Source organism: Dendrobates tinctorius, unplaced genomic scaffold, assembly GCF_039654945.1.
Source record: "Dendrobates tinctorius isolate UK_male_01 unplaced genomic scaffold, ASM3965494v1 ptg000065l, whole genome shotgun sequence".
Classification (NCBI taxonomy): Eukaryota; Metazoa; Chordata; class Amphibia; order Anura; family Dendrobatidae; genus Dendrobates; species Dendrobates tinctorius.
This window is the reverse complement of record NW_027361733.1, coordinates 18,135,593-18,160,334: the sequence shown is the minus strand read 5'-3', so window position 1 is coordinate 18,160,334 and position 24,742 is coordinate 18,135,593. Positions and strand designations below refer to the sequence as shown.

The 24,742-nt window shown below is 41.0% G+C and overlaps 1 long non-coding RNA gene across 1 annotated transcript in view; it reads left to right on the top strand.

The window, feature by feature from the left end:
- LOC141094935 (uncharacterized) overlaps nt 1-5,684 on the top strand; it is a 422,796-nt gene extending 417,112 nt beyond the window's left edge. Inside the window, exon 3 of the long non-coding RNA XR_012233208.1 lies at nt 4,179-5,684. This is a non-coding gene — a long non-coding RNA (uncharacterized lncRNA). The remainder of the gene's footprint in view (nt 1-4,178) is intronic.
- Nucleotides 5,685-24,742: the final 19,058 nt, after the last annotated feature.

Sequence of the window (24,742 nt, the reverse complement as noted above, 5' to 3'; positions counted from 1 at the left end):
TATCTTTTAGTTAAAAGGAAAAATGTTATGCCTAAAAAAAAAATTATTAATTAACTTTGATAGAATTAAGAATGGCATAGTAAAAGCTATAGACGGTTTTGAAGATGTTATGCTTTGAAAAGTGCTAAATGGAAAATTTACAGAGTGATAGTCTAGTACGGTTAGAAGTAAGCATAAGATGTATAGTTAAAAAAAAACTGTGATTAGTACAGTGGGGCAAAAAAGTATTTAGTCAGTCAGCAATAGTGCAAGTTCCACCACTTAAAAAGATGAGAGGCGTCTGTAATTTACATCATAGGTAGACCTCAACTATGGGAGACAAACTGAGAAAAAAAAATCCAGAAAATCACATTGTCTGTTTTTTTTTCATTTTATTTGCATATTATGGTGGAAAATAAGTATTTGGTCAGAAACAAGCAATCAAGATTTCTGGCTCTCACAGACCTGTAACTTCTTCTTTAAGAGTCTCCTCTTTCCTCCACTCATTAGCTGTAGTAATGGCATCTGTTTAAACTTGTTATCAGTATAAAAAGACACCTGTGCACACACTCAAACAGTCTGACTCCAAACTCCACTATGGTGAAGACCAAAGAGCTGTCAAAGGACACCAGAAACAAAATTGTAGCCCTGCACCAGGCTGGGAAGACTGAATCTGCAATAGCCAACCAGCTTGGAGTGAAGAAATCAACTGTGGGAGCAATAATTAGAAAATGGAAGACATACAAGACCACTGATAATCTCCCTCGATCTGGTGCTCCACGCAAAATCCCACCCCGTGGGGTCAGAATGATCACAAGAACGGTGAGCAAAAATCCCAGAACCACGCGGGGGGACCTAGTGAGTGAACTGCAGAGAGCTGGGACCAATGTAACAAGGCCTACCATAAGTAACACACTACGCCACCATGGACTCAGATCCTGCAGTGCCAGACGTGTCCCACTGCTTAAGCCTGTACATGTCCGGGCCCGTCTGAAGTTTGCTAGAGAGCATTTGGATGATCCAGAGGAGTTTTGGGAGAATGTCCTATGGTCTGATGAAACCAAACTGGAACTGTTTGGTAGAAACACAACTTGTCGTGTTTGGAGGAAAAAGAATACTGAGTTGCATCCATCAAACACCATACCTACTGTAAAGCATGGTGGTGGAAACATCATGCTTTGGGGCTGTTTCTCTGCAAAGGGGCCAGGACGACTGATCCGGGTACATGAAAGAATGAATGGGGCCATGTATTGTGAGATTTTGAGCGCAAACCTCCTTCCATCAGCAAGGGCATTGATGATGAAACGTGGCTGGGTCTTTCAACATGACAATGATCCAAAGCACACCGCCAGGGCAACGAAGGAGTGGCTTCGTAAGAAGCATTTCAAGGTTCTGGAGTGGCCTAGCCAGTCTCCAGATCTCAACCCTATAGAAAACCTTTGGAGGGAGTTGAAAGTCCGTGTTGCCAAGCGAAAAGCCAAAAACATCACTGCTCTAGAGGAGATCTGCATGGAGGAATGGGCCAACATACCAACAACAGTGTGTGGCAACCTTGTGAAGACTTACAGAAAACGTTTGACCTCTGTCATTGCCAACAAAGGATATATCACAAAGTATTGAGATGAAATTTTGTTTCTGACCAAATACTTATTTTCCACCATAATATGCAAATAAAATGAAAAAAAAACAGACAATGTGATTTTCTTGATTTTTTTTTCTCAGTTTGTCTCCCATAGTTGAGGTCTACCTATGATGTAAATTACAGACGCCTCTCATCTTTTTAAGTGGTGGAACTTGCAATATTGCTGACTGACTAAATACTTTTTTGCCCCACTGTATATATAGCCAAATTTGAAATGCTAAAGTGTTATAAAAAAAATGTGTGTTCAACAGGTCCCAGGTACGAGGAGTATGACGACCACGACTTACTCAAGTTGACAGGACGACCAGACAGGAAGAAGGTAGACAGACTGGGGTACATGAGTCAGGCCCTTAGTGCGGCTCATGTCACTACATTTGGCGTAGTTCCGGGTGTGAGAGTCTGTGTGACAAAGGGGTCTGTGTGACCGAGGGTCTGTGTGACTGAGGGTCTGTGTGACCAAGGGGTCTGTGTGACCGAGGGTCTGTGTGACAAAGGGTCTGTGTGACTGAGACGCTGACCATGACTTGTTTTACAATGCCAGGTCCCTGACACCATGTGCACCCCAGGAGAATAGGACGAGATTGTCGGGGATGACAATGGTTAAAGGAAGGAGAATGTGGGGAGGCTGACCTGGTGGATGGATCTGCCTTTATTGGTAGACAGAGGGAAAGCTCAGCCTTGGAATGGAAGTGCTGAGATGAAGAGGAAATGAGTGACGTGCTGTAGAGTGACCATTAGAGGGCAGTGGGCAGCGGAGAAGAGAGTGGTTACGTAACTGCCAGGGGTCAAGGTCACTGTCATTGGTCAGAGGTCTCTGTCAGGTGATAGTGGGCGGAGCTACCAGGGCAGGTAGTATAAAGGCTGAGGGAAGGTTCCAGAAGTTCCAGTCAGCCAGGGGAGCTCACTAGATAGGAGGGTCTGCTGTGAGGTGAAAGGCAGCGGAGGGCCCTCAGAGAGTATCTGACAGTAGAGACGGTCACGGGGGGGTGACCCAAAAGGACAGTGGTGGCAGACAGAGACGGTCTGAGAGCAACAGACAACGGTGTACTTTGAATGGCGAACCGCTGAGGTGAAAGTGCTTAGGGCACCACAGTGGAAGAAGTCGCAAAGGACGCCATGAAGGTGAAACAGAGAAAGTAAAGGTACCCGGGTCTGTGTAAAAAGGAGTTGTGAAAGTCCTGTTGTGAAGCTGGAAGTCGTGAAAAAGCAGTGAATAAACACGTACCTGTTGAATTCAATCTCTGTCTCAGTCTCCAGTCTGTCGGCGTCAAGAAATGGGTCACCCCCCATCCCTGTTGGCTTCACTCTCTCACCTATCCTACAAAGGTGCAAGATCCGATGAACAAATGGAGGAGGAAGATGTGATGGGCAAGCAACTGTCAGATGAAGAGGATAATCCCCTCTCTCTGTTGTTTGTGACTGGCAGGAGGGGACAGAGGAAACAAGCATCAGTGTTACCTAGCCACCAACACAGCATGGGCTTGGATCTCATGGTAGAGCCAGACATATGTGTGCCTTCTTGCTGCACTATCTGCAACATGATCCCCGTATAGTTTTGATTAGAAATAGTGCTGACCACTATGTTGCCATTCTGTTAGATCCACATTATAAAAACAAATTTTACCAGATTCTTCCCACCCTGCAAAGGGACCCACGAATGCTGGAGTATCAAAACACGCTTTTACACAATCTTACGAGAGCTTTTCCCCAAGACAGCAGTGAAGCACACAGTTTGCATTGCAGCTCTAGACTTCCAACCTCCGGCACGACAATTCGTCAACGCCAAATGATTAGCAGCAGCAGCAAGCAGTAGTATAAGTGGAAGAAGCAGTTTCTGTGAGTCCTTTGACACTCTTTTTAGACCAGCTCGTGCACCAGCAAAACACAGTCCAAGTCTTACATGTGGTGAACGAATGGAGAGGATGGTGCAGGAGTATCTAGAACTGAATATCAATACCATCAGGGAGGGTTTGGATGCTTTCACATTTTGGTCTTCCAAAATGGATGAGTGACCTGAGCTTGCCTGACTGTTAAATATTAATAATCCGTAAATTTCTTATAAGACTCAGTTCTGTACATTGCTTTAGCTGACACGACATAGGCTATTTTTGTAAGCTTGGCTCATGGTACAGGACAACTCCATATATACCGATATCACGTGCTTTAAGAGACGTATATAATTCATGGCTCACTGTAGAGGTGGCTCTCGCTCCTTCCCTATCACCATGAGACACATTCGAGGAGTCATCTGTGCTAGGCCATGACATTACAGACAGCTGGTATGTTAATCCAACTCACATCCAGAGAAGCTACGCACTACAGGACACATGTCTTTTCAGAGTTCCAGGAAAGAAGGTTCCAAGCTTAGCTATGAACTAATGGACAATCTCTCTTTCTCCTATTTTTATGTTTTTCTGTAATAATCTTTTCTTTGATGGAAGAATCCAAATAAACCACTACATTTTTATCTGGTAACTAGTCCTAAGTATTTTACAAGAATACGCATTATTTTACATTGGAGAGCCAGCCAGATCTGAATTTTTGTACTTTTTTGCAGATTTCCCTCAACTTGCCCAAAAGGGGGATTGAACTTTACTAACGTCATATGTGCAAGTTATCAGGAACTCCACTACTCACAAGAATCAGACAGAACCTAGAAGTGAGGACTAAGAATTGCCACATGGATTGAGAAGTATTACAAGTGCCAGACGTGCTGAAGCCAGACGTGTGAAGACAAGAGCCCAGCGTTGTCCATCAAAAGAACAAGCTGAGACATTTCAAGGTAAGAGAAATTGAAATTTAAGTCTGTAGACAAGTCTAATTCAGAAGTATTATGGCTTAGCTTATATGCAGAGTGTGAAATGGAAAATCAGAAGTTAGATTCTAAGCTTTTCAACAGAGAAAGAGTTAAGTTGAAAAATATTCTACAGATGGTACATGTATTTCATAGATCTGTGTCAGAGAAATCCAAAAATGATTGTGTAGAGGATAGTGATATTCCCGAGATTCACTGTAATGTGGAGAAACAGTTACAAGTAGCAGCAGCCATTCAAGGTGACCTTGCAGACGTGGAACAAGATGGAGAAGTAGGAGGAGACTTCAGAACTGACGTAGAGGACGTACAAGAGAAAGACGGACCACTAAAAATAGACGACTCACAGGCCCAACTCCGAAGTAAAGTAAGGAAAAGTTTGCTAAAAATATGCAAAATCATACCTGCATATGATAACAAAATCCATGTTTGTAGAAACTCTGAGGTTTTTGAAAGCTGTGTTGACAAATTTGATTTATCTAACGAGGAGAAGAATCAGTTGTTCAAAATGTGGATCCCAGTAAACTTTGCTAGGAGATTATCTTTAAAGATATCTGGTGAAAAACATGAGAACTTAAATGATAAGGACAGATTAAAAATTCTGATTTTTTGTTCATCAAATGAAAATCATCCAGATATTGATATTCTTCAAAAATTAAGGATTGGTCGGAAGGAATGTACTTTTACGTTTATGTCCATATATGACCGTCTGTACAAAATGCTGAGTGAGAATGTCAAAACACAGTCCCTCATAAGGAGTTTTGTAAGCAAATTTTGGTTTCTAAATCCTGCATCTCGTGTTATTGCGTCACAAAAAGATTATTTGAATGTGCGCAATCCCTTGATTTTGCCAGAAAACACGAGAATCGTGAAAGGACAGTACATCGTGCTAATTTTGTGAAGACAGGCAGAGTAAAATCTTATCAGAAGCCTGTATTAGCAAAGCCTTCTAAAATGAGTTTTCCCCAAAATCAAATCTATGAAGAACGAAGAAAATCACATGTTTGTTTTAAGCCTTATGGAATGATGCAAAGGACCACCGAAAAGACACAGATTGAGTTAAGAAAAATGATGAGTTTTGATTTTCTTTCTGTAAAAAAGATGGCTGAATGTGACAGACAGAAGCAGGTGGTGAGTGACATCATTGACTTTGAGCTGAAGGGTCCATCTGAGCAGCTCAGAAAATCTGTTAACTTCAAAGTAGCAAGAATATTTAAAGACATCTTTTACAGGGAAAGAGTGGGTGTAGGAATTGGCTAGAAAAAGTAATTATATATATTGTGTAAAAGAATTATACAATTAGTCAGTTATATGTAATTATTTTATAGAGTATAATTCTGTAGTTCTATAGTTTTATAGATATACATGTTCATACAGTATATATAGAGTGTTTGTAGAAGTATAGATTGTAGAACTGTATTTTTTAGTGAAAATTAAAATCTACTCCAGTAATAATATTTAGAATTATGAATATGATATTAACCTTACTTTTATATTTTTCCTTAGAATTTTCATTTCAAAGCAGGACTTAATCGGGAAAAATTCTCTTACAAGGATTTATGCCTTTATTTACACAGGAAGTTGCAATAATTGCATGATTTTATATTTAACACTTAAAAGAAAATAATTAACTGCATTTTAAAATGTTCTGTGTGTGTCTTTACTGCATGGCTTGACATGACAACCACAGCATGTGAAATTTGAACCTTGTTCTAATAATAAGTATACCAGTATACTATGTCCCTGTTCTTTAGGAAAAGAATTTTTAGGGGGTCTCAACTTTTGCAAACCAATGGAATTTTTTTTCCAGGCCTAAATGTCAAGTATAGCTATACAACATATATTTATGTCATGTGTATTTGGGGAATATTCAAAGAAATATTAAGATAAATTTAAATAGTTTACAATGCATTGATAATTAGGATAATTTGGGTTAAAATACGTGTATTCATCACACCTTCATATATGTGACACAGTCTGAGTGACAGTGACAGATGAGTGTATGAGCAGCTGCTTAGGAGTGATGTGATACGTTTGTTGTATGTGAGGCCTCAGGATTCTGAATGCAAGAAAAAAAAAAAAAACACTGTCTTTAGGAGAAATATGCAAATCAGTTAAATTATCAGAATATTAAGATACATAATGAAATATTACCTACACAACATATATTTCTATATTTCTATAGTAATTATTATTTCTTGATTTAGTTAATTGTGGATAAGTGCAATCGCACATCAAAATGGTTTATGAAGAAAATCTACATTTAAATTAATTTTACAAAGGAAAATTTTATGATATTCAGATTAATTTGAATGGTTACACATCTTCAGACAAATAATGGTAAAGCAAGTATAATATTCACACAATTTATAAATTAATTATTTTCATTTTGGTTTTGATAAATGAATTATTTCATGAAACAATATTTTTTGGTATTAAGGGGGAAAATATGTTTTTGATCCTGACTACATCATCACATTTGATTAATACCTCTTCTTCACACATTTTAATAAAAAAGAAATATTAATAAGGTACAATGGTATAAGTATTGGGTGTAATAACATTAAGTATTATAAAGAGTCAGTTCTTTACACTAAGAAGAGTATTACATGCAAAGTTGCATAATTTGAATATTTTGGTAACACAAGTTTATGACAATTATGAAATAATCCAGATCATGGAAATATTAAGGGTATATGTTACTGAAGACATAACTACTCTGCATCAACATAAAGGCCTTATTTTTATTTTTATTCTTATTCTTATTTTTAATTTTCAATTTTTTATTCTATTTTTATTTTAATTCTTAAATTTTTATTTTTTCTGTCAATCAATATTTAATAAAGTCATATCTACTGTAACTATAGAATATTGCTTCATTACATATAGTGATGATATGGTTCTATTACAAAGGAAAATGTTTCACTTCTGAGTTATATGCAACAATTCTTTTATTCATCCATTCATTCATTCGCTCACTCATATATTCTTATTTTGGTTCATGGCTATACATTCCTACATATTATTAGCATAATAAATATATTCCTTATTAATAAAGATTATTCCTTATTCCTTATTAATAAAGATGAAAACACTGGTTACATAAAACATAGTGACACCTATGGGTTGAAAAAGGTAATTACACTTATGACATAAAAAGAAAAAAAATGTTCTATCACATGAAGAATATGGTTAATAATGTATTATCACTTATTATTGGTTTATTATTTCAAACATTGAAATCCATATATGGTACAAATTCTGATAATAATTATATGGATATTACTGATTGCTATGGTACGCCCTGATATTATAGGTTAGGAAAATTACCAGATTTGGTATAGAATAGGGAATGAAGACTTCAAGCAAGATACTGGAATTACATTAATAAAGACTTTTCATATTAAAATTGATTCTTATCAGTTGCAAGAAGAAGAATGCTGCTATCCACAAGTCCCAGAAGGTAACAAAGCTATGATTTCTGAGTAAGACTGGGTTACTTACAAATGCAAAATTCACCACTGACAGTAACAAGTGCAGTATCCACCACTGACAGTCACAAGTGCAGTATCCACCACTGACAGCCACAATTAAAGTGTCTAACCTGACAACCAGAGGACGATGATCCTAGATGCTGAGGTGAACTGTGTTATCACGTTCTTATCAAGTTCCAGAAGTTTCCAATCACCTGTAAAGCTTCGATGAAGGCTGGTGAACGATAAGGTAATTGTCAAGAAGCTACAACCCTGACATGTGTCCTGTGCATTAGGACAAGGACTGGTTATGGTGCTATGTTTAGCAAGGAAGAGTCATTTTAACCCTTGCTTTGCTGACCAAAGACGTCACACCTGTTCAAAGACCAGTGCCCATGGAGGATTCCAGAATATCCAAGGCGAGCCAATGTAAGCCCAGGTTTTTAAAGGTGACACTGCCCAGATATTAAAGCTGCATTTCATCTATAGACTTTGTTTTCTTGTCAACATTTGAATTTATGGACTTTGATTTTATACACAACACGATTTCTACAACATCTATATGCTATAGAAAAACTGTGTTTTTAAAAGAACCAAGAAGAAGACAGAAGACAACAAAATGAAGACCAGATGACATCAGATGATGACTGGACCTGAGATGCTTCAATTTAGACTTAGGGAAGTATAATTATACATATTTTATATGAATATTGTTCACGGCTTACCATAACATGAATTCACATCAATTATGTCATTGAGTATTTTTAACGGTAATCTGATATTATTATTGATATTAAATTATTTTGTCAAAGAAGAAGAAAACAAGAAAGAAGATCTCATTATATTTTAAGGGTTCCAATTAATGTCTATCTCCCTCAAAAGGGGGAATTGTTAAATATTAATAATCCGTTAATTTCTTATAAGACTCAGTTCTGTACATTACTTTAGCTGACACGACATAGGCTATTTTTGTAAGCTTATCTCATGGTACAGGACAACTCCATATATACCGAGAACACGTGCTTTATGAGACGTATATAATTCATGGATCACTGTAGAGGTGGCTCTCGCTCCTTCCCTATCACCATGAGACACATTCGAGAAGTCATCTGTGCTAGGCCATGACATTACGGACAGCTGGTATGTTAATCCAACTCACATCCAGAGAAGCTACGCACTACAGGACACATGTCTTTTCAGAGTTCCAGGAAAGAAGGTTACAAGCTTAGCTATGAACTAAAGGACAATCTCTCTTTCTCCTATTTTTATGTTTTTCTGTAATAATCTTTTCTTTGATGGAAGAATCCAAATAAACCACTACATTTTTATCTGGTAACTAGTCCTAAGTATTTTACAAGAATACGCATTATTTTACACTGACATGCCTTGGAGGTTTTATCATGCTCGGCAGCCAGCGTTCTCTCAGAACGTGTCTTCAGCGCTGCTGGTGGTATCCTGACGGATAAGTGCAACCGACTGTCCCTTGAAAGTGAAGTTCATCTAACTTTCACCAAGATGAACAAGTCATGGATCTCCAAGGACTTTTGCACCCCAATTGCAGACTGTACAGACTAGGCAATATTGTATTTTTTAGTATGCTGCATTAATGTCGCGTAACTGCACCCTGTGATATCTTTAGTGTGGCTTCTGTGCCTGCTGTTCTTACTGCTGATGCTGCTGTAGACGATAGCACAAATTTGTGAAAAAGTGAACAGTCATGGTTGACCTACATCTGTTGGGTTGGCTGTAGTGGAAAACGTGTTGGTGCCAATTATACTATTTCTAATATTTCTACTCTCATGAAATTTATGCAATTTTGGTGGTGTCATACATTTGTTTAAATGTGAACACTCCTGGTTGAGTGTCCATCTGCTGTGTTAGGTGAGAAGACCTGCCAAACCATATTACACTATCTATACTGTGGAGAAATTGATGCCACTTTGGTGGTGTCTGCCACTAATTTTTGGAAATGTGAACACTCCTGGTTGGGTATCCATCTGCTGAATTGGGTGTAGTGGAAGACCTCTCAGTCCATTTTATACTATCTATACTGTGGTGAAAGTGATACCACTTTGGTGGTGTCTGCCACTAATTTTTGTAAATGTGTACACTCCTGGTCTCCTTCATGCCTGTTGCCTGTAGCAATAGGCCTCCGAGACTATCAGGCCTCCTCTTCCTTGGAGTCAACTACCTGTGTTACTATCCTTAGATTTTTCTGACAATAGTAGTCTACGAAATTTATATGATATTTGTGCCACCTGAGTGTGACTGAGCATGAAAGCAGGTTGAGGTGTTGCATGTGGTATCAGGGCTCCCAGCACAGGAGGCCTACACCGATCCCTCACCCACCTCATCTTACTGTGACGGTCAACTGAAAGCTGTAAATGCTGGCCCAGACCCTGATACCTCATGCATGGATGATTGCTGCAGTGCCATGCTACAATTAGTACTGTGGGTGAATTAAGGCCACTTTCCTGTTGTCTCTCCTTAATTTGATGTGTTTTGGCAGCTTTTGGGGCCATTACAAGGTGTTGTGCATGCGGTTGTTTTTGCCTCCCATTGCCTTGAAAGGTGAATAAATCAAATAAATTGACGAATATTGCAGATTCAGCGATCGCAGTCCAAACCGAACATTGAAGTATTCGCTCATCTCTAGTTGCAACGGAAGATAGTCCAGATGATGGTTAAGCAGCCCCAATCAAGTGTCAAAAGAAATTCAAGCTGTCATGCAGGCTGAGTATGCATCAGTGTTTGTGCAAACTATCCGTTTGCTTTTAATTGAAATGAAACACTATGCCCAGGAGACTGCTGACATAGAGACATAAAAAGGTAGACTGCAGTTTGCTAAAATGTATGTGAGTAAGCCAAAATCCTTCTGAAAAAGCATCTTGTTGATAAATGAGTCTTTTGATAAAACATATCATGCTAAATGTTTACCAAATATGGAATGAGGCATACAATGAAAATAACACAGTACCTAAAGTCAAATATGATGGACGTTCTAAGATGTTTTGTGGTTGTTTTGCTGCCTCTGGTACTGGGTGTCTTGACTGTGTGCAAGGCATAATGAAATCTGAAGATTTCCAAAGAATTTTGGATTCAATGTAGTGCCCAGTGTCAGAAAGTGGAGTTTGCATCCTAGGTCATGGGTCTTCCAGCAGGATGACTCCAAACATACTTCAAGAAGCCCCGAGAAATGAATGGAAGCAATGCATTAGAGAGTTATTAAGTGGCTAGCAATGGGTTCGGATCTAAATCCCATTAAACACCCGTGGAGCGATCTTAAAATTGTTGTTGGGAGAAGGCACCCTTCAAATATGAGAGACCTGGATCAGTTTCCGAAAGAAGAGTGGTCCAAAATTCCAGCTGAGAGGTGCAAGAAGTTTGTTGATGGCTATAGGATGTGACTGATTGAAGTTATTTATTCCATAGTGCAACCAAATATTAAGCTGAGACTGACAACAATTTTGTCCAGCCCATTTTTTTGTGTGAAATTATAACTAATTTGCCCTTTTTACATTATATTTTTTTGATGTTTCTATACATACAAAGGAAATATACGTGTGTGTAACAAAAAATATGTAATTGCAATAATTTTCTTAGAGAAATACTTCATTTTCTTGAACAATTTCAAAGGTGCTAACACTTTCAGCCATTACTATCAGGATACAACATTGTTTGGTGCAGACATGATAACTTCTAAAATAAATTATTTTTTTGGAATCAATTTGTGTATTTTCCATGCTAACTAAAGAAAATATATGTGAAAAAGAATGCTCTCAGAGAGAAAAACAAGATAATCTTGCAGTTATGATACCTTTCAATGGTTAACAACATATATTAAAAAGTATCATAACTACAAGATTATCTTGTTTTTACCACTTAGAGCAATGCTTTTTGCATACATTTTCTTTAGTTTGCATGGTAAATATACAAATTGATTCCAAAAAAGAGACAATTTCTTTTAGAAATCATCATGTCAGCACCAACAAGATTGTATCCTGATACAGTCATGGCCGAAAGTATTGGCACCTTTGAAATTGTTCCAGAAAATAAAGTATTTCTCTCAGAAAATTATATGTCAAAAGGAAAACACCATTACTGGTAATGCTTCTGTATGTAATGGAGATGAATACTTACAGTAGCATCTTTGCTATCCTGAGACAACTTTCGGTACTGCTTGATATTCACTCCAGAAGAAATTTGCTTTAGAATAACAAGATAATAAGTTCAATCAAATTATTATTATTATTATTATTATTATTATTTATTTATTTATTTATATAGCACCATTGATTCCATGGTGCTGTAGATGAGAAGGGGTTACATACAAATTACAGATATCACTTACATTAAACAAACTAGCAATCACAGACTGATATAGAGGGGAGATAGGACCCTGCCCTTTGGGGCTTACATGCTACAGGATGGTGGGGAAGGGCACAGTAGGTTGGGGGGTTGCAGCAGCTTCAGTGATGGTGAGGCGGTAGCTCCGGTAGTGGTGAGGAGACAGCGGGATCATTGCAGGCTGTAAGCTTTCCTGAAGAGATGGGTTTTCAGGTTCTGTCTGAAGGATCCGAGTGTGGTTGATAGTCGAACGTGTTGGGGCAAAGAATTTCAGAGGATGGGAGATATTCGGGAGAATTGTTGGAGGCGGTTGGGTGAGGAGCGAATAAGTGTGGGGAGAAGGAGGTCTTGGGATGACCGGAGATTACATGAGGGAAGATATCGAGGGATTAGTTCAGAGATATATGGAGGAGACAGGTTAAAGATGGCCTTGTAGGTCAGTATTAGTCATTTGAATTGGATACGCTGTGGGAATGGGAGCCAGTGAAGAAATTTGCAGAGGGGAGAAGCAGAGGAGAAGCGAGGAGAGAGATGATTAGTCGGGCGGCAGAGTTAAGAATGGACTGGAGAGGTGCGAGGGTGTTAGCAGGGAGGCCACAGAAAAGGATGCTGCAATAGTCAAGGTGAGAGATGATGAGGGCATGCACAAGCATTTTAGTAGATTGAGGGTTGAGGAAGGGACGGATTCTGGAAATATTTTTGAGCTGTAGGCGACAGGAGGTGGAGAGAGTTTGGATGTGCGGTTTGAAGGACAGGGCAGAGTCAAGGATTACTCCGAAGCAGCGGACCTCTGGTACGGGGGAAAGCGTCATGTTGTCAATTGTTATAGATAGGTCGGGTAAGGAAGATCTGTGAGATGGGGGAAAGATGATCAGTTCAGATTTGTCCACATTGAGTTTGAGGAAGCGAGAGGAGAAGAAGGAGGATATGGCTGATAGATACTCCAGGATTCTGAACAGCAGAGAGGTGACGTCTGGGCCAGAGAGGTAGATCTGAATATCATCGGCATAAAGGTGGTACTGGAATCCATGGGACTTTATGAGTTGCCCCAGGCCAAGTGTATAGATTGAGAAGAGTAAGGGTCCTAGAACAGAGCCTTGGAGGACTCCAACAGAGAGAGGGTGGAATGAGGAGGTGGTGTGGGAGTGGGAGATGCTGAATGTGCAGTTGGAAAGGTATGAGGAGATCCAGGATAGGGCGAGGTCTTTCATGCCAAAGGAAGAGAGGATCTGTAATAGGAGGCAGTGGTCCACTGTGTCGAAAGCAGAGGACAGATCTAGAAGGAGGAGTATAGAGTATTGTCCGTTAGATTTGGCTGTAAGTAGGTCATTGGTAATTTTGGTGGCAGTCTCAGTGGAATGATGGGGACAGAAACCAGATTGTAGTTTGTCAAAGAGCAAGTTAAATGAGAGTTGGGAAGAATGTTCAGTGTGGATGTGCTGCTCCAGGAGTTTAGAAGCGAATGGGTGCAGCGATATTGGACGATAGCTGGATGTGGCTGTTGGGTCGAGGGTTAGCTTTTTAGGGATAGGCGTGATTGTTGCATATTTGAAAGCAGAAGGGAAGGTACCAGAAGTTAGTGATAGCTTGAAGAGGTGGGTTAGGGATGGGATAACAGTGGTGGCGATGTTGGGGAGGAGGTAGGATGGGATAGGGTCAAGTGCACAAGTGGTGATGTGTGATTTGGAGAGAAGATGAGCAAGCTCGCCTTCAGTGATGTTAGATAGGGAGGTTATGGGGTTTGGGCATTTGTCTGGTGTGCAAGGGGGTTGTAGTGGTTGAGCAATACAGACTTGCCGTGTTTGGTCCATATTGTTTTTGAAGTGTGCGGCAAAATTCTCGGCAGAGATTAGGGAAGTTGGAGGGGGCAGTGGTAGGTGGAGGAGGCAGTTAAAAGTATTGAACAACTGTTTGGGGTTGTGGGATAAGGAAGATACAAGGGATGTAAAGTAGGCCTTTTTAGCAGAGGGTAGTTTTGAATGCGAGTGTTGCTTGTTTGAGTGCAGTGAAGTCGTCTTGCGAATGCGTTTTTTTCCATTGCCACTCTGCAATTCTGGATGCTTGCAGAAGCTTTTTAGTAATATTATTGTGCCAGGGTTGTCTATTGATTTGTCGCACTCTTATGCATGACAGGGGCGACCGAGTTGATGGCTGATGCAAGAGTGGCATTGTAGAAACTAGTGTCAGTGTCATGGAGTGAAGATATGGAGGACGGTGGTAGGATAGAGTCAGAGAGTGTGCCATTGTCTAGATGTGCGAGGTTTCTGCGACGGTGCACAAGTTGCTGGACATGGGTGACAGGTGAGGAGGACAGTGATGAGAAAGTGAGTAGAAGTGAGTTGTCCTATTAACTGCAATCTGTTAATTGCTCCCTGCTGTGAACCGTCCACCTGCCCCCTCCTCCCTCTCTCACTCACCTTGCTTCATTTCATGGACATTTGAATGGTATAAGTTGAACAGAGCAGGTCAGATATGACCTTGGTCAGATGCGACATCATTTGAAGTGCGACATGTTTAAAGTGTTACATCAGAAATAGTCCAGAAATTGGTAAGAAGGTAAGAATAGCCACTGCTTTCTAATTTTAATTGCCATTCTTTTCTTACCCTGCTCTTTAACCATGCTCACATTTGTCCTTACCGTTTTTACTCCACTAATCTTCACTCCTTCGCTATCCCCAAACCCCTGAACCCTCGAACCAAATAACTATCTCACCCTCTCTCTTACCCCCCACCTCACTTCATCTGCAGACCTGCTCCTTAACCTCAGACCTCTCCTACTAAAATGCAATACAAGTCGATCACTCTCCTTCACCCACCTGTTTTCCCTTTGTCTGCTTCTTCTCACTGCTGGTGACATATCCTGGCCCCCCACCTCATACATCCCACTAATCCACACCTCCATCTTTCTCACACTAAGAGAAACTACCCCAATCTCTCACACTTAAAACCTGTGCTACTGACCCCCACCCTCCCTCTCCCTCTCTCTTTAGAATTCCCACTCCGTCTGCAACAAGCTCCACGTGATCCACAACCTCTTTACCTCCCGCAACCTTTCCTTCCTGGCCCTCACTGAGACCTGTCTGGCACCCCCTGACACGGCCTCCCCTGCCGCACTGAGTTACGGCGGCCTCCACTTTACCCACACGCCTCGCCGTGGTGGAGGAGTGGTTTTCCTTCTTTCTAAAATCTGCTCCTTTAACCCTATCCACCCCCACCCTCCCTTATCCTCCCTTCTTTCGAGGTTCACTCTGTCCGTATCTACTCTATTTCTCTACTCTACTTCTAATTTCCAAATGGCTGTCATATACTGACCACCGGGATAAGCCACTGCCTTCATCGACCAATTCTCCACCTGGCTCCTCCACTTTCTCAGTGGTCCTCCACCGCCACCCACACAGGTGGACATACATTAGACCTCATCTTCACCCATCTCTGTTCCCTACCTAAACTCACAACCTCTCCCTTCCCCCTATCTGACCACAATCTACTCACCTTCTTATACTTGTCCTCCTCACCTGCCCCCCTGTCCAGCCACTAGCACATCCTCGCAGAAACCTTGCACACCTAGACACTCACAGACTCAGACTCTCTTCTACCTCTGTCCTCCATATCTTCACTCCATGATACGGACATCGCCACCGCTTTCTACAACGCCACCCTCACATCAGCCATAGACTCAGTCACCCCTCTCATGCATGGCAAAGTGCGACGAATCAATAGGCAACCCTGGCACAACAACCTTACCAAAAAACTTTGACAAGCATCCAGGGTCGCGGAGCGGCGTTGGAAGAAAACACGCCTGCCAGATGACGTCACTGCTCTAAAACAAGCTACACTTGCCTTCAAATCAGCCCTCACCTCTGCTAAGCAGACCTATTTCACAAACCTTGTATCTTCATTATCCCACAACCCAAAACAACTGTTCAGCACATTTAGCTCTCTCCTCTGCCCACCACTGTCACCTCCAACTCCCCTCATTTCTGCTGAGGACTTTGCCACCTACTTCAAAAACAAGATCAACCAAACAAGGCAAACCTTTACTGTTCCACCACCCCAACCACTCCACATACCAGACCTCTGTCCTTTCCTAATAACCTCCCTCTCCAACATCACTGAAGGAGAGCTTACTAATCTGTTTTCCAAATCACAGCTCACCACCTGTGCACTTGACCCCATCCCTTCCCACCTGCTCCCCAACCTTACTAACACACTCATCCCAACCCTAACCCTTCTCTTCAACCTATTGCTATCTTCTGGTCCCTTTTCTCTGCCATCAAACATGCCACCATCACATCCATCCTCAAAAAAACAAACCTTGACCAAACTGCTATGCCCAGTTATCGCCTCATATCACTGCTCCCGTTTGCTTCCAAACTCCTTGAACAGCATGTCCATGCTCAACTTCCTGGGGCCCCTACTTTTTTCCATCTATACCCTTGGCCTAGGACAACTCATGGCTTCCAGTACCACCTGTATGCGGACGACACTCAGATCTGGACAAAAAAAGAAAAAGGTCCAGCTTCACAAAAAGTCCAATTTATTATATTGAAATGAAATCCAGAAATACTAGGAAGATCACATGAGTAACATATAGGCAACGCATTTCGAACAATAGCTTGTTCTTTCTCAAAGCTACTTCTATGAGTATTACTACAATTTATACCAATTATAAGATCAAATGCAAATCACATGGTGTGTGAAAGAAAAAAAAGGGGGAAGGAAGAAAAAATATAAAGAAAAAAAGGAAAAAACAAAATTACAAAAAGAGGCAAGCAAAACCAACAATTGCGATAATACAAAATTGCATATAAATATGTATACATATATTAATCATTAATAATGAAACATAATTTCTTTTCTTGCATTTAGTCCATTAGAAAAACATGTATTCGGATAAAATATCCAGTACGCTTCACGTGTCATGAGACGTTTCTTAGAATCTCCACCTCTTACATTTTGCGTCAATCTTTCAATGCCGGTAACTTGAAAAAATTCAGTACGTTTCGTCATTACAATTTCTGGTAATTCTAGTAAGCTCACTCACAGATACAGATTTGACAGTGTGACCAGGGTGGCTGCTAGAAGCATGTAATATACTGTTACCAGAGAGTGGTTTATAAAATGTAGCTGTACTGATTACAGTGCCTGCAACACCTTTAATGTTAAATCCAAAAATGAAATCATATGTGGGTCAGTCACAAATGTAAATTTTAGGTTGAAATCATTAAATTAAAATATTCAACCAATTTTGGTATGGCAGATACATCGCCACTCCAAATGAGGAGTGTATCGTCGATGTATCTGCCATACCAAAAAATGCTGGACAAGAACGGATTACTGTCAGAATAGAGAATTAACTCCTCCCACTGAGACATGACAAGATTAGCCACTGAGGGCGAGTGCTTACCGCCCATTGATACTCCCCTACATTGCAAGAAGAATTGCCCATCAAAGAGGAAATAATTGTGATGCATCAGAAAATGAATAACCTGCATGATATAATTGCATAATTCATTAGTATAATTACTATATCTGTGCAAATGAAATTCCAATGCCCTAATTGCAACATCTTGGGGAATAGAGGTGTAAGGAGCAGCGACATCTCAGCTAATCCAATGAAATTCGCTTATAATTATGTTTCAATATTAATGATTAATATATGTATACATATTTATATGTAATTTTGCATTATCGCAATTCTTGGTTTTGTTTGCTTCTTTTTGTAATTTTGTTTTTTCCTTTTTTTCTTTATATTTTTTCTTCCCCCTTTTTTTCTTTAGCAACACACCATGTGATTTGCATTTGATCTTATTGGGTGTAATGGGTATAAATTGTAGTAACACTCATAGGAAGTAGCTTTGAGAAAGAACAAGCTATTATTCGAAACGCGTTGCCTATATGTTACTCATGTGATCTTCTAGTTTTTCTGGATTTTATTTCAATATAATAAATTGGACTTTTTGTGAAGCTGGACCTTTTCCTTCTTTTTTTGTCGCGACCATTACGTGATGACTGCACGTGGTCCGTGCTTCCCACAACACATTCCTACAGGTGAGCTGGCTTTTTTCCTTTTTCTTTCCGACACTCAGATCTACCTCTCTGGCCCAGATGTCACCTCTCTGCTGTCCAGAATCCCAGAGTGTCTATCAGCCATATCCTCCTTTTTCACCTCTTGCTTTCTAAAACTCAATGTAGACAAATCTGAACTCATTATCTTTCCTCCATCTCATATATCTTCCTTACCCGATCTGTTATGGTAAACAGCATCACGCTTTCTCCCACACCTGAAATCCGCTGCCTCGGAGTAACACTCGACTCTGCCCTGTCCTTCAAACCGCTCGTCCAAACTCTTGCCACCTCCTGTCACCTCCAACTCAAAAATATTTCCAGAATCCGTCCCTTCCTCAGCCCTCAATCTACTAAAACTCTTGTAGATGCCCTCATCATCTCCTGCCTTGACTATTGCAACACTCTCCTCTGTAACCTCCGTGCTAACTCTCTTGCACCACTCCAGTCCTCAACTCTGCTCCCCAACTAATCCACCTCTCTCCTCACTACTCCCCTGTCTCTCCCCTCTGCAAATCCCTCCACTGGCTCCCAATTCCCCAACGAATCCAGTTCAAACTACTAACACTGACCTACAAAGCCATCCACAACCTGTCCCCTCCCTATATCTCTGAACTAATCTCCCAATATCTTCCCTCACGTAATTTTCTATCCTCCCAAGACCTCCTGCTCTCCTCCACACTTTTTCATTCCTCACACAACCGCCTCCAAGATTTCTCCTGAATATCCCCTATCCTCTGGAACTCCAAGCCTCAACACATCCGGTTATCTACCACCCTCGGATCCTTCAAGCGGAACCAGAAAACCCATCTTTTCAGGAAAGCTTACAGCCTGCAGTAACCATTCTGCCACCTTACCACTGCCTGAGCTGCCACCCCATCCCCACCAGAGCTGCTGCACCCCTAATCTTCTGTCTCTTCCCCACTATCCCATAGAATGAATGTCCGCAAGGACAGGGTCCTCTCTCCTCTGCATCAGTCTGTCATTGTAAATTTGTTTGCTGTTAACGATATCTATAACTTTGTATGTAACCCCCTTCTCATGTACAGCACCATGGAATTAATGGTGCTATGTAAATAAATAATAATACTAATAATAATAGATGGTAGTCAGATAAAGGGAGAGGGGAGGTTGTGAAGTTAGATAGTGAGCAGAGACGGGTGAAGACCAGGTCTAATCTGTGTCTGTCTGTGTGGGTGCCTGAGGAGGACCACTGAGTAAGTCCAAAAGATGAAGTAAGGGACAGGAGTTTGGAGGCTGCCAACTGGTGGGTGTCAATGGGGATGTTGAAGTCACCCATGATGATGGTGGGAATGTCAGCAGAGAGAAAGTGAAGGAGCCAGGTGAAGAATTGGTCAGCAAAGGCAGTGGTAGGGTCTGGAGGTCGGTATAAGACAGCCACTTGGGGGTTGGAGGGAGAGTACATGCGGACAGACTGGACTTCAAAAGAGGGGAGAATTAGGGGGGTAAGAGGTGGGATTGGGTTGAAGGTGCAGTTGGAAGAAAGGAGAAGGCCCTCTCCTCCACCATGTCTGTTGCCAGAGCGAGGAGTGTGGGTGAAGTGGAGGCTGCCGTAACATAGCGCAGCAGGGGAGGCGGTGTCGAAGGGTGTCAGCCATGTTTTGGTGAGGCCAAGGAAGGAAAAATTATGAGAGGTAAAGAGGTCATGAATCACATGTAGTTTATTGCAGATGGAGTGGGCATTCCAGAGTGATCCAGAGAGTAGGAGCAGGGTGGTGGTTGTCAAGGGCACGGATTTGAGGTGGGAAAGATTTCTGGTGTTTGTATTGGGTTGGGAACGACAGAAGGGGGTAATAATGGGAGGTATGAGCTGTGGGGGTCCAGGGTTGGGACATATGTCACCAGCAGTGAGGAGAAGCAGAGAGAGGGAGAGCATGTGAGAGAAGGAGGATGGGTGGCTTGTTTTGCATTTTATTAGGAGAGCTCTGAGGTCAAGGAGCAGGTCAGAAGAGGAGGTCAGGTGGGGAGGCAAGAGGGAAGGAGAGATTATTATTTGGGTAGTGGGTGCTGAGGTTTGCCGATAGCAAAGAAGAGTGAGGAGTAATGGAGCCAAAACTGTAAGAGCATATGTCAGCATGATGAGATTAAGTTTGAAGGAAAAAGAAATTTAGTACATATAAACACAGCGGTTAGTCATACCTTCTGGTCACTTCTGGCTCATTTCTGGCATATTTCTAATGTTATCCTTAAAAAGACATCCTTGCAAAGACAGACGCAGGTCCAGGAAGATCTGTAACTCTGAATTTATAGCAAGTTAACAGCACATGAAAAGGCCCAGGTGTGATCAGAAGGGAGGAGCAGCAGGGAGACTGGACACAGACATAGGAGATAATTAATTAGAAGTCAGAAGAGAAAATGCAAAAGAGATAGATTCAAATGGACAGATAAGGCCAATTGTGTGTTAGCATCCAGGAAATAAGGGGAGAAAGCAGCCAGTAGACATACCAGTAATAGCAGAGAGATACAGGGTGATTGGGATCAGGAAAGATGGGTTATGGTATTGCAGCAGCCAGTGGACATATCTGAGGATGAAGCAGATCGATTGTCAGATTGATAACAACAATGAAGCATAGTAATAATAATAGTGAAGCATCTATAGCAGGGAGTTATGTCTGGCATATTTCTGATTATTGTCTGATAAGTGCTGAGAAATCTTCATGAAATACAGGCACTCGGTGTCGCGAGGGTGTCATGTCTCCCTGAAAGTCCTGGAGTTAGACAGTCAGGTGTGGTAATGAATCACAGACCTCTTTAGAGATGGTGCAATTCATGTCCTATTTTAAATTGATTTCTTTTTCTTCAGTGCTGAGAGAGTTAAGGACTCTTTCATGCTGACTGAGACCATACAGCCTGGTTGTTCTCAGCTGCAACTGCTTATCTTTTACTCTCTTTATATATACTCACTCTAGGCATTTAGTCCGTGCTGGTGAAAGATTTGTCTTCCTGTGCTAAGTGCTAATGCTGAGTAGTTGGAGTGGAATTGCAATAATAGTGATCTGTTTTCTGTTATACGTGAGAGTTTATCATCTAGCCCATATTCTATTTAGTTTATTCCTCCCTGTCCCTATCTTCCTCCCTTTTTTGTTAGTGAGTGTCTTTGTATGATTCTAATATCCCTGTTTTGTCTTTGTGTATTGTTTACCTTACATTTCTGTACCATTGCTCTTGGAGGTGGAGGAGGGGACAGATCTGGGTTTAGCAGGAGCATAGTAAGGTTGGAGAATCGGGCCTCTCTATCTTCAAGAGTACCTGGGTATAGGGATAGTTAGGTTTGCAGTTCAAGAGACAGTTCGAGGCCCCGCTCCATTACTAAAGACTGTTACAGTATTACACTCAGCAACTGGTATTATTAGAACTTGTAAATTGAGATCTCCATCCTTCCCCATCATCATAAAGCTGTCCAAAGCTTGCTGTTTCCTTTTCAGATTTTCTTTTTTCCAGTTCCCACTTTCATTATCCTGTCCCCTTTTGTTATTTCCTGTCCCCACTTGATATTTCCTGTACACACTTGTTATTTCCTGCCTGTACAGACTTGCTGTTTCTTGTCCTCACTAGATCCTGGTGAAATACTGATGTGTCACTAAAGCCTTTCATAATATTCTGTGGGGTCATACACTGGAGAAGTCAACACACCAAAAGCCATATACAATAAAACAAAAGAAAAAAAAACATGAAATCGATTTGCACATGATGACTAAAAGCTACTGGTTACAAGAGAGCAAGTCAGTGCACAAAAAAAAATTCAACTTCATATACTATTTTTATATGAGAAATGTAGAAGCTAGAGATGAGTGGTCAGGTAAAAAATTTAAATTAGCCTGTTCATGCTGTTTGGTTCTCCATCACATCGCATCTCCAGTCTGATGTTCACTCTAGGCTGTGACTTTTGGCTACAAGTTTATCCCAGAGCATAAGCAGTAAATTTCTTGGCCTGTTTGCTGCTGTAAGCCTTGGTCTAATGTCAACATTGGGCTGGAGATGCGGAGTAACACAGAAATGAAGGTTCAGACAGCATGCAAAGAGCAGCGCGGATTCCTGAAGAGGTACAGTTAGGTCCATATATATTTGGACAGAGACAACATTTTTCTAATTTTGGTTCTAGACATTACCACAATGAATTTTAAACAAAACAATTCAGATGCAGTTGAAGTTCAGAATTTCAGCTTTCATTTGAGGGTATGGACATTAAAATTGGATGAAGGGTTTAGAAGTTTCAGCTTCTTAACATGTGCCACCCTATTTTTAAAGAGACCAAAAGTAATTGGACAATTGACTCGAAGGCTATTTCAAGGACAGGTGTGGGCAATCCCTTCGTTATGTCATTCTCAATTAAGCAGATAAAAGGCCTGGAGTTGATTTGATGTGTGGTGCTTGCATTTGGAAGGTTTTGTTGTGAAGGAAACATGCGGTCAAAGGAGCTCTCCATGCAGGTGAAACAAGCCATCCTTAAGCTGCAAAAACAGAAAAAACCCATCTGAGAAATTGCTACAACATTAGGAGTGGCAAAATCTACAGTTTGGTACATCCTGAGAAAGAAAGCACTGGTGAACTCATCAATGCAAAAAGACCTGGGCACCCACGGAAGACAACAGTGGTGGATGATCACAGAATAGTCTCCATGGTGAAGACAAACCCCTTCACAACAGCCAACCAAGTGAACAACACTCTCCAGGATGTAGGCGTATCAATATCCAAATCTACCATAAAGAGAAGACTGCATGAAAGTAAATACAGAGGGTTCACTGCACGGTGCAAGCCACTCATAAGCTTCAAAAATAAAAAAGCTAGACTGGACTTTGCTCAAAAACATCTAAAAAAAACCAGCACAGTTCTGGAAGAACATTCTTTGGACAGATGAAACCAAGATCAACCTCTACCAGAATGATGGAAAGAGAAAAGTATGGCGAAGGCGTGGTACAGCTCATGATCCAAAGCATACCACATCATCTGTAAAACACCGGAGTAGGCAGTGTGATGGCTTGGGCATGCATGGCTGCCAGTGGCACTGGGTCACTAGTGTTTATTGATGATGTGACACAGGACAGAAGCAGCCGAATGAATTCTGAGGTATTCAGAGCCATACTGTGTGGTCAGATCCAGCCAAATGCAGCCAAACTGATTGGTCGTCGTTTCATACTACAGATGGACAATGACCCAAAACATAAAGCCAAAGCAACCCAGGAATTTATTAAAGGAAAGAAGTGGAATATTCTTGTATGGCAAAGTCAGTCTCCTGATCTCAACCCAATTGAGCATGTATTTCACTTGCTAAAGAATAAACTTCAGACAGAAAGGCCCACAAACAAGCAGCAACTGAAAACCACCGCAGTGAAGTCCTGGCAGAGCATCAAAAAGGAGGAAACACAGCATCTGGTGATGTCGATGAGTTTAAGACTTCAGGCAGTCATTGCCAACAAAGGGTTTTCAACCAAGTACTAGAAATGAACATTTTATTTACAATTATTTAATCTGTCCAATTACTTTTGGTCCCTTTAAAAACAGGGTGGCACATGTTAAGGAGCTGAAACTCCTAAACCCTTCATCCAATTTTAATGTGGATACCCTCACATGAAAGCTGAAAGTCTGAACTTCAACTGCATCTGAATTGTTTTGTTTAAAATTCATTGTGGTAATGTCTAGAACCAAAATTAGAAAAATGTTGTCTCTGTCCAAATATATATGGACCTAACTGTAAGTGACTGGCAAAAAGTTAAAAAGAAAAAAAGCATACTCACTTCACCACTCACCTTTCCAGACATCCCCACTGCCCCTGCCTGCTGTCCAGTCCTCAGCGCCTTTATTGCATCACCTATTTGGCACAGTGTTCACTCTAGTCCAGGATTTCTGGCCGTGAACAGGCCCCGGAGCATGCACAATGAACTCCGGGACCTGCTTGTATATTGCCCACTAGGCAGTGGACTGTAAATATCAACAGCTACGTCTGCCCAAACAGATGTAGGTAGGGTAGACATTTGTAAGGGCTCAGGTCCTGAAGGAGTAGTTAGTTGATAAGTTGAACAGTGTTTTATCAGATCTTTTTCCAACTGATCCATGATCAAAAACCTTACTTTCTACCAAAGAAGTTTTTCTGTTGACAGATTGAATGACAGATGACCTTCTAGAGCAATCTGTATTACTGACTTACACAAGGTCTTAGGATCAACCAATTTGGTTCCTTTGAGAATGAGATATTACTCAGTGACTGACACTTTGATAAAACTTGAGAATTATTGTAGCTCTTTGAGGTTTATTTTAAGATCTGGAAAGTTTTTCTCTTTGAATCTCATGCCATTTTCTATTCTGGATAATTTGCACTAAGGCACAGAGTGTCTTGTCATTTTCAGTCACTGTCACAAACTGAACATCTGAAAGTGACTTTGGTACTGGATGTTCTGAGACCAA